Below are 9,459 nucleotides of genomic sequence, written 5' to 3'. Positions count from 1 at the left end.
TTTGTTTGAAATTCCCACCAGTTTCTTCATTCCTCTGATTCCAGGCATCCTCGCCAAATGGGTACAGGTTACCTAGGTTTTCAAGATGTAGAATGTATACTAGCCATTATGATCGGGGCTGGGCATATGTGTCTTACCCAAATATAGCAATTACCAGTAGAGGATGGGACAAAAGACAACGGAGTATGGTTGGAAAAAGGAGAAATGGCAGAGTTTGGAGCACAGGCCACTAGGATGGACAGCCACTGAAAGGGATCCCAAATTTGGGGGCAGCATTAAGGAGGGCAAAGGTCACCTGTATGTTTGGCATTCCATGAAGTGCACTGGTGCTGTTAGCAGAAAGCTTGAGGCTGAAGAGAGCGTATTCGCTAGCTTCTTCCCACTTTCCATGGCCGCCAACCTTCCCTGATGACTGGTAGGCACCTTGGTTCACAAATGGGCTGCAGGTTCACCTGAGATTTCATCACCAGTTCACCTCTCCCTCTACGCTGTCCTTCCTCCTCCCGCATCCCTTTCACTCGTGTCAGTTGAGCGAGCCTTCTCTAATAAGCCTCTTGTACGCTAGTCTGTGTGCAAGTCTGATTCCCTGAGAAACCAACCCACCACGGCCTGCTTCACACTTCTGCTCAAGGCTAAATGTCACCAGAGGTAGGACTATAATCACATGAATGGGTATGACTGAGCCCAAAGGTGTCCCCTATTTATTGAACAATATGAAATAAAATTAACTTCACGTTATAACCTCTGACCATTTAGTTCTGTGAATTTGAATGACGTACATCAATGTGTACTCACGAGGTCCAACTTTGATTGTGTGTTTATGGCAAACCTAGTGAGTTGATCAATATTGAACCTTTCTCCATCTCTGATGATTGTCAAATTTCTAAGAAAATAACTCTAATATACCTTAAACATACAAATTTAAGAAAAACACACAAGGTACCAAAAAAACCCCAAAAGAACAGTTAACATTCAATTCCTTGAAGCCACATGAAATGAAAGTTTATCAACTCTATATGAAGAGAAAAAGATATTTGGAAAAGGCAATCGAAATGCTTGGTGTGTTAGTCTAGCTAAATCCAACTGTCCGCTTGATGCACGGCAGAGGTAATCACTGAGAAATCCCGTGTATGGCAGGAAAGGGTCTATTGGAGAGGCGGCCGGAGAAGGAGACAGGAGGGCAAGCCTGAAACCCACCTCCCAGAAGGAAGAGAGGCAGAGAAATTTAAAGGCAAAGGAAAAAGATGGGGTAAAAATTTGCAGTTGCATTTATTAGTATGCAGCTGAGATCAGTCCCATTGACCCTTTTGTTACTGGTTTCATGAGAACAAGTGTTTTCTGTGGATAGACAAAAACTAAAGTAAACTGAAAAGAATTTCCAGAGTAGGCGGTCTCTACTCTGTAACAAATGTTTTTTCATGATCCAATTATTTCAACCATACCTGCAAAATCCCAGGAATTTTCTCCGTCATTGGCTGAATGCCGGGAACATGGGTGACTCTCACTCACTTTGGCCCAGTTTCCTTCTTTCAGACATAATGCCACTTGACAAATGCAGCTATCTGGATGGCAAGTTGTTTATGAGCACATCTTCTCCTTATGTGGACAAAATCTTGATGGGAATAAAAAAGTTGAATTATTTTTGGAGTAGTTTATGGTTTAGAATAAGCAGGGGTTTTTTTTTAATGTTTATCTGTTTTGAGAGAAGAGAGAGAAGGTGAGAGGTAGAGAGAGGGAATCCCAAGCTGGCTTCACACTGTCAGCTCAGAGCCCAATGCAGGACTTGATCCCACGAACTTTGAGATTATGATCTGAACCAAAATCAAGAGTCGGAAGTTTAACCAACTGAGCCACCCAGGTGCCCTGAGAATGAGCAGCTTTTCTGGAAAGCGGTTGCCCACATGGGCAAGCAGAGGATAAGCACTAAAGGCTATCAGGTATTCTAGGCTCCAAATTTACGTTCTATAGATGCAAGTAGAATTCTGGGACTCCAGCAGAAATCCTAAGACTTCTGATTTTCCTTTCTGCTACTGACTTTTTTAATATGCCCAAGGAGTGGTAGCAATGAATGATTTGTCTCAACCCTATTGGAGGGCTGCTGAATTTTCTCTTATGATTTTGGCTAGGATTAGAGTGCTTAGCAGAATTTATACTTAGAAACTTTTTTGCTATCCTTATATGCATCTCCCATTTCAGAGATGTCATAACTGAAGCCCCCTGAGAGAATTGGTGACCGTAAGTGATGGAGTCAGCTCTGACGCTTTGAAACACAGGACTTAGGATTTCAAATCAGGTGTTTCCCCTCACTGCATTTCACTACTTTACTAGCGAGTTTTCTTGCAGTTATTATTATTACCTAATTACCTAACTAGTGCTGATGCTGCGATGAGCCTGTGGTAGGCCATTCTGAAGATTAATCCAAAGAGATCTGGAAATGACCAGTCTGAGCACTTTATTCCCCAAACTGTATATTTTATCAGAACAGCAAGGTAGTCAGTGGATTAATGACCCAACCATCCTGCTGACTACATTTAGAATCATGCAATTACAGATTTTAATGCAGATCATGACCCAGCTTTCCTTGGCAAGTAAAATTGAGTCACCAAAGTATATATGCCACATATTAGACATCTTGAGAATTGTTTTGGTATTTTCTTTAATCTTTGGAAAAGCCATTGGGGCCTTCTTTAAGAAGCAAATTAGAAGAGACAGAATTCATTAATAATAATAATAAGGAGACTTAGTTCTCTCACTAAAACCTCTGCCATTACACAACAATTTGCTGCCATAAATTTCCTACTTTTTAATAAATGTGCCTTGTGAATATTACTGTGTCTGTATACATGTGCTAGATTCTTACTGGTCTCTCTCTGTCTTTTCTGTTGGAGTCTAGCATCTCTGCAAAGAACTTCAAGCCCCTTGATTAAAAGACAGCAAAGCTCTCAAGGAACCTGGTGAACATATCTTGAGAAACCACCTCCTGTTCTCTCTCACATATGGCTTGAGAGAATTAGTGGGGACATTCCTAAAATATAGATCCTACCTTAGGGTTCTCCATAGCATAGCTGAGTAACTGTGTGGAAATCCTGACCTGGCTTTTTACTCACCACGTGACCTCGGGCAAGTTGTTTAAACTGTAGCCATCATTTCCCCATAGATTTGGTATAAGTTCTAAATGAGTTTAAATGCATATAAGGCACATCCTATATCTAGTTCTCCATAATGTGGGTAGCAATATTATAATCCCACCTGTAGTACACTTGGTCTATGACTTATTTGTAGTGCCCTGCTATCCTGATAATAAAACATTTCTGCTAAAACTAAATAAAGCAAAAGTGAAACTAATGACAGGGCTTTGCAAAGCATAGTACCCCCCACAGATAAAAAAGCAGGGAATGTAGTATATAATTCTGAGGTGCATGGTGTAAGAGTTAACCTTTTTGGCAAAGCCCTTAGGTATGGCTGATTGGTATTTGTCATTCCTAATTCCTTTTATATACTTTTTTTTTTTTTTCCTGGAAGAAATCTAGCACATGTATAGGACACCCCTGCATGCAGCATTTTAGATGTCAGTTAGGCTTTGCAAATTACATGCACACGTGCAAAATTTCCAAGACAATCGTGGAGTGGAGGCTATCTGCCTATTAATATGTGGATTTAGGTACAGAGGCAGTCACACAAGGTAGCTATAATCAGTGTCCCAATGCCTGAGGTCAAGAGCCAATAGCAAGAGAGCCCTGATTTCTAGATAAAGGCTACAGTAAAATGTTATTGCATACAATAGTTTAAAGGGTGGCCCAGACTTCTCCTCCCTTTGCCATTTCTTGCTCTTCTTCTGGGGCTAGTGTCAGCCTCTATAAACAATAGATTTTTTTTAAGACACCTTTTAAATAGGAAATGGAAGGAAGAATTTTTGCATGGTGACATGGAAATAGTTTAAAAATAGTGTTTTTCCCGAATGTTGGTAGATCATGGTTTGTTACAATGAAAGCTTGAGCTGAAGATATCAAAGAAAATAACCGTTAAGCTGTCCAAAAATTATGCACATTTAATATATTGTGCACACCTAATACTTGTATTAAATCCTCTCCTGTTTAAAATACTGGAATCATTTCTATCTCTTGCATTTTATTCTTGTTGGATGAAGTATTTGGAACGCAAACTGGTTGCAAGTCTATTTACTCAAAGATATAAATTTGGTATTGGTTATCTAACCTGGTTGTGAAAGAAGAGACAATTCTATCACTGTGTAATGGAACATTAGCAATTCTTGGCTTGCAGTGGAAAAAAAAAATCAGCTACTGAAATTATTACCTGAGGTCACTTAGAATGAAATACCTATTAAAGCCAAAGTTTTGGTGAGCTATGTGATTTCTTCAATAGAATTTTATGATAGGAATATAAATATAATAATTGTGGGGCAGGCTAGCTCCTTCTGACTGGACTGAAATGTGTAGAGAAAGAAAACAACAGCTCAGGGTTTTAAATACTTTGCTCAAGGCAAGTCAGAGGCCCAGAAAGCATCTATGACTACTCCCCACAGTCTTTTATATCTTGTAGCTGCAGGGCTGCTGTTGGCAAAAAAAAAGAAAGAAAGAAAGAAAGAAAGAAAGAAAGAAAGAAAGAAAGAAAGAGAAAGAAAGAAAAGGTGCACAGTGTCAGATCTTGTTTATTGCTGAATTATAATGTGGGCTGAATCACAGCCTCACCAGGTCTCCTCTGTAAAAGTTACGGCATTGATTGGGAAAGACTGAGAACCTGGAAAATTCAGATGGAAATATTAGGTGGATATAGATTAATGTTACTATACTGATTGTCCAAATCCAATGAAACCTCCTTGCCAGTAGAAGCCCATTATCCCTGTTGTAAAAGGTCAGTTTTTCCTGACTTGGGGAACTAACTTGCCTGAGGTAACTCATGTATAAGGAATGCCATTTTTCCTCATTGCTTGTCCTTGCCACTTTACTGCTCTCAGACCTAGAGTTAGAATCAGTTCCCAGGGTGTTAGAAGAGGCCAAAGGGTGAACCAGGAGGAAAAGGCTAAAACATGGGGAAAATGTCGTGGTTTTTAAAAAAAAAATTTTATCAGTTGAAACCTGGGGAATATGTGCGGCAATAGATTTGAAGGGAGTTTCACCAGATGAGAAAGATCATAAACACATTCGTTGAAATTAACCAATATGTGTGCACCCACTAGAATCTGCATCTAATGTGCTTTCCCAAGCAGCTCAGAGTGATTCTGTCTACTGGATTGGTTGCCTAAAACCTGGACTCAATAATGGCTCACACAAAATGAAGGTGAGATGCAAGGAATCTTTGGTATGTGGTAAAATCTGCAACTTGGGGGCATATGAACAGAGGAGTGATTTATCATCTGATTCACTTTACTTCTAATTATGTCTCCTACGAGAGTCCAAAAGGTATTTATTTCAATGAGGCATTTAGCAATACATTGATGAAGCTGTCCTATCTTGGACAGGAATGATACTGCCCTTGAAATGGGTTCTATGTTTAAGTGGGAATGATGGAATCCCGGAGTGAGAGAGGTCAAATGACAGAACTTATTACCAGGTATAGGGTGGACATGATTATAATAGGCATCAACACTAAAGTAGGACAAATATGGCTTACCCATTTTCTAGGAGTGTATATTTATTGTAACTTTCTGAATAAAAATAGATGTCCAGCCAACTTAACTCATATTACATTGTACAACTGAAGAAATGACCCAGGTATGACAAATGAGAGCCTGGCTTTAATTATGACAATGGAGAGTCATAGCCACTTACCAAGAGTTACCCAGAGTTAAGTTGTAGGGATAGTGATTTCTATGTTATCCCCATTTCACTTGCTTCTTTCACCCAGAAGAGGTTGGCTCTAGTTTGGAGAATGGCAGATCTAGGTTTAATCAAGTGGTGACTTCAGTTGCCACGGTTGTAGACAATGTGGTCTTTATTGGAAAAAATCAGCTGAGCTGTGACATCTTGATTTCAGCTATTAACCTAGAAATGGTTATAAAATACCTTTTTGTTTTATCTCAATAAGCAAAGACACCAAACTGGTTTGCTTTCACCTTAATGAACATTTCTCCTGGTGATATCATGCATTCCTTCCAGGGGCCTTGACTGTTTCACCACGCTAGAAGATGTCACACAGGTCTACCATTTAATGACATCGAGTGACTGAAATTGGAGAGCTATGAATAGATGCTATCCTAGCCAACTTTGTAATTTACACACACGCTGAAAGGTAGGAGAAAACACCTCATGGAAATTCAGGATCTACCATCTTTTTCATATTTCTGAAAATTCGGTGAGACATGTCTGAATATCCCTTCCAAAGAAACAGGCCCACTTCTTGGTGGGCTTCTGGATGTTTGAAAGCAAAAATATACTAATTTTGGATGTGCTATTACAATATTTTTACCAAGTAATTGCTAAAGCTGTGAATTTCGTTTGTTCCAGAAGAAGAGTAGACTCTCTACTCTACATCCAGGCTACACTGCAAGCTGTTCCCTATGCCGCTTGGTCATAATGATGCAGCAAATTCAATGGTGTCTAAAGTGGTTGAAGCAAATGGCCTTGTAGTTTGGAAAATCTTGCAAATCTGATAGGAGATTAATAATGTAGACCTTTTGGGTATTGAAACAAAATCAGGTTTTTTTCCTGATATTGATTATTAATATCCTTTTGTGAAAAAGAGTCTACTTTGCTAATAGATGCTAAGAGAGGCCAAACACTTGACCATCGGACCCCCCAGTGGCCATGCAACCGTAGCTATCATTCTTAAAATGAACTAACCATAAACTTGAGCTTGGGCAACAAAAAACCTACATGAAATAGAAATGGTATATATAAGATTGGCTCAGTGCTCAAAATTGTTGTTTGAACAATTGTTTACCCTACCCATGGATTATGTGTTTGTGCATTGCCACTTCTTTAACCTATGCTTATTCCCCAGAAAAGCTATAGAGATGTGAAATCTTCCAGGTGGGCAGATCACTGAGTAGTGCATGTGCTTGTTCACTTTGCTTGGAAATGAAGGTTGCCAGAAATATGAATACAATTTGGAAGACTGGTAATAAGGACATCTAGGAAAGAGGTATGTGGAAGGACCTTTTAGAACTGGTAGAGTCCATGTGGATATCAACGTCCCATAATTCTCTTCAGAAGCCATTCCCAGCTGAAGAACCTCTCAATAATTGTGTGAATACAATGACTCATTATAAGAATGTCAATAAGTTACTTTCAATAGCCACTTCCCCTCGCTTGCTCAGTAGATTCATGAATTAAAAATTAACAACAGCAAGAATATAGGTTAAAACATAGATTCAACAACATGGCTTATTTGGTTCAGTTCAATATCAGTATCCATGTCAGTATCAATATCCAAGCTGCCAATCGCAGAGACAAATGCTGACACTCTCACACATCACCATTCACTAGGGGGACCAGCAATCTATCGGATGACAGGTAATGTCACTGGACCCCTTCCACTATGGAAAGGGCAAACATTTATCCAATTTGGAATAGACAATTCTGGATATGGATTTGCCTTTTTTGTGGCCATGCCTCTGTATCTGTTGACTTATTTAATGGGACATTATCAGAGTGACCCACACAATACTGTTTTGGGGAAATGCATTCATTTATGATACGAAGGTTGAAAAAATGGACTCAAGTCAATAGGATTCACTTGTGTTATCATATGCCACAAGCTGCCTGAAGCAACTGGCTTTTTAAAACAGTATAATGTACTATTGAAGACTCAGTTATAGCATCACTTGGGAGAAGACACCATGGGGGGATGAGGGCACAGTGTTCCAGAATAAGAAATGTGATCTGAATTAGTGACCAATACATGGTACATTTTTATTGTTAAATGTCATGTGGGAATTACCTTAAGCTATCCCAGAGGTCATTGAATACAAAGAGGCTCACAGACTAAACTAAGATGCCCAAATCTTACACGACTAACTCAATTTAAAACACATGACAGGGGTGCATGGGTGGCTCAGTCAGTTGAGCCTCTGACTCTTGATTTTGGCTCAGGTCATGTTCCCAGAGTCGTGGGATCAAGCCCCACATCTGGCTTCACACTCAGTGTGGAGCCTGCTCGGAATTCTCTTTCTTCTCTCTCTCTACCCATCTCCTACTCATGCTTTCTCTCACTCTCTCTCAAAATAAATAAATAAACTTAAAAAAGAACATGACAGAAAGTAAGGGGAAAGAGCTGAGGTCAGTTAACACTATTCTTAAAATAAGGTGCAAGTGAGCTTAAGGTCTAAGGAAGGGTCTCTAATAGATAGAAGTACTCTGGGGCTAACTTACCCTACCCAAGAAGCACAGGGCCATGCTTAACCGGCAAAAGCTGTAGACCACCAATTGTTGCACTAACAGCTATGTATTTTATTTGCATTTATGAGAGACAGGACACATTGGTTCAGGATGAGTTTCACAAATGTGTGGCTAATCCTCAACCCCATAAATTTGAGTACCTCATACGCTTTATATACTTTTAGTATGTCAGGAGTATTTTGTGCCTCAGGTACCTCATGTATATTTAGCATATTATGAATATTAGGTGGATTTTGGTCTTCCCATATCTTTATATCTATGTTCAGCACACAGAAGACATACTTGTTTATCTATATTTAACATGGCTAACATAGCTCATAGGTTACTAACTTTATAACACATCTTATGAGTTTTTTTGTGTGTGTCAGTAATAGCAGAATTGAATGATTTCTAACAATAGAACATATATAAATCATGCAAAGTATATGTCTGGAAACCAAGCTATGGAACTGAGAGAGGAGACATTTATGTTTCATCTAGAGACGACTCAGAATATTTACCTTTCTATTCACATGACCTTGAGCTGCAATAGTTTCAAGATCTTTGCACTCAAAGAAAGACTGCTTCTCTTCCAAGAAGACACACACCAGTGATTCCTGTGAATTCTAAGATTACCATTGGATAATTTGGTCTTCCCATGCCACTTAACCAATAGTTGGAGAAGTTAACTGCATTGGCTGGCACAACTGATCCTGATTATCAAGGAAAAATAGAGTTGTTTCTACACAGATAAGGAGATGTATATTGGAGCCTAGGAAATTCTATAGGATCACCTTTTTGGTCAAAATTTAAATGGAAGAGAAACTTAACAGAAACCCATGGGAGAGGGGAAGGAAAAAAAAAAAAAAGAGGTTAGAGTGGGAGAGAGCCAAAGCATAAGAGACTCTAAAAAACTGAGAACAAACTGAGGGTTGATGGAGGGTGGGAGGGAGGGAGGGTGGGTGATGGGTATTGAGAAGGGTACCTGTTGGGATGAGCACTGGGTGTTGTATGGAAACCAATTTGACAATAAATTTCATATATTGAAAAAATAAATAAATAAAAATAAATGGAAGACCATACCAACCCAGTAGAGGCAGAACCATCAACAATAAAGACCACT

This window comes from Lynx rufus, unplaced genomic scaffold, assembly GCF_022079265.1.
Source record: "Lynx rufus isolate CCGP_SWC_20201006 ecotype Redwood Valley unplaced genomic scaffold, mLynRuf1.p SCAF_17, whole genome shotgun sequence".
In the NCBI taxonomy this organism is placed as follows: domain Eukaryota; kingdom Metazoa; phylum Chordata; class Mammalia; order Carnivora; family Felidae; genus Lynx; species Lynx rufus.
The sequence above is the reverse complement of the archived record's forward strand: the minus strand, read 5'-3'. Positions refer to the sequence as shown.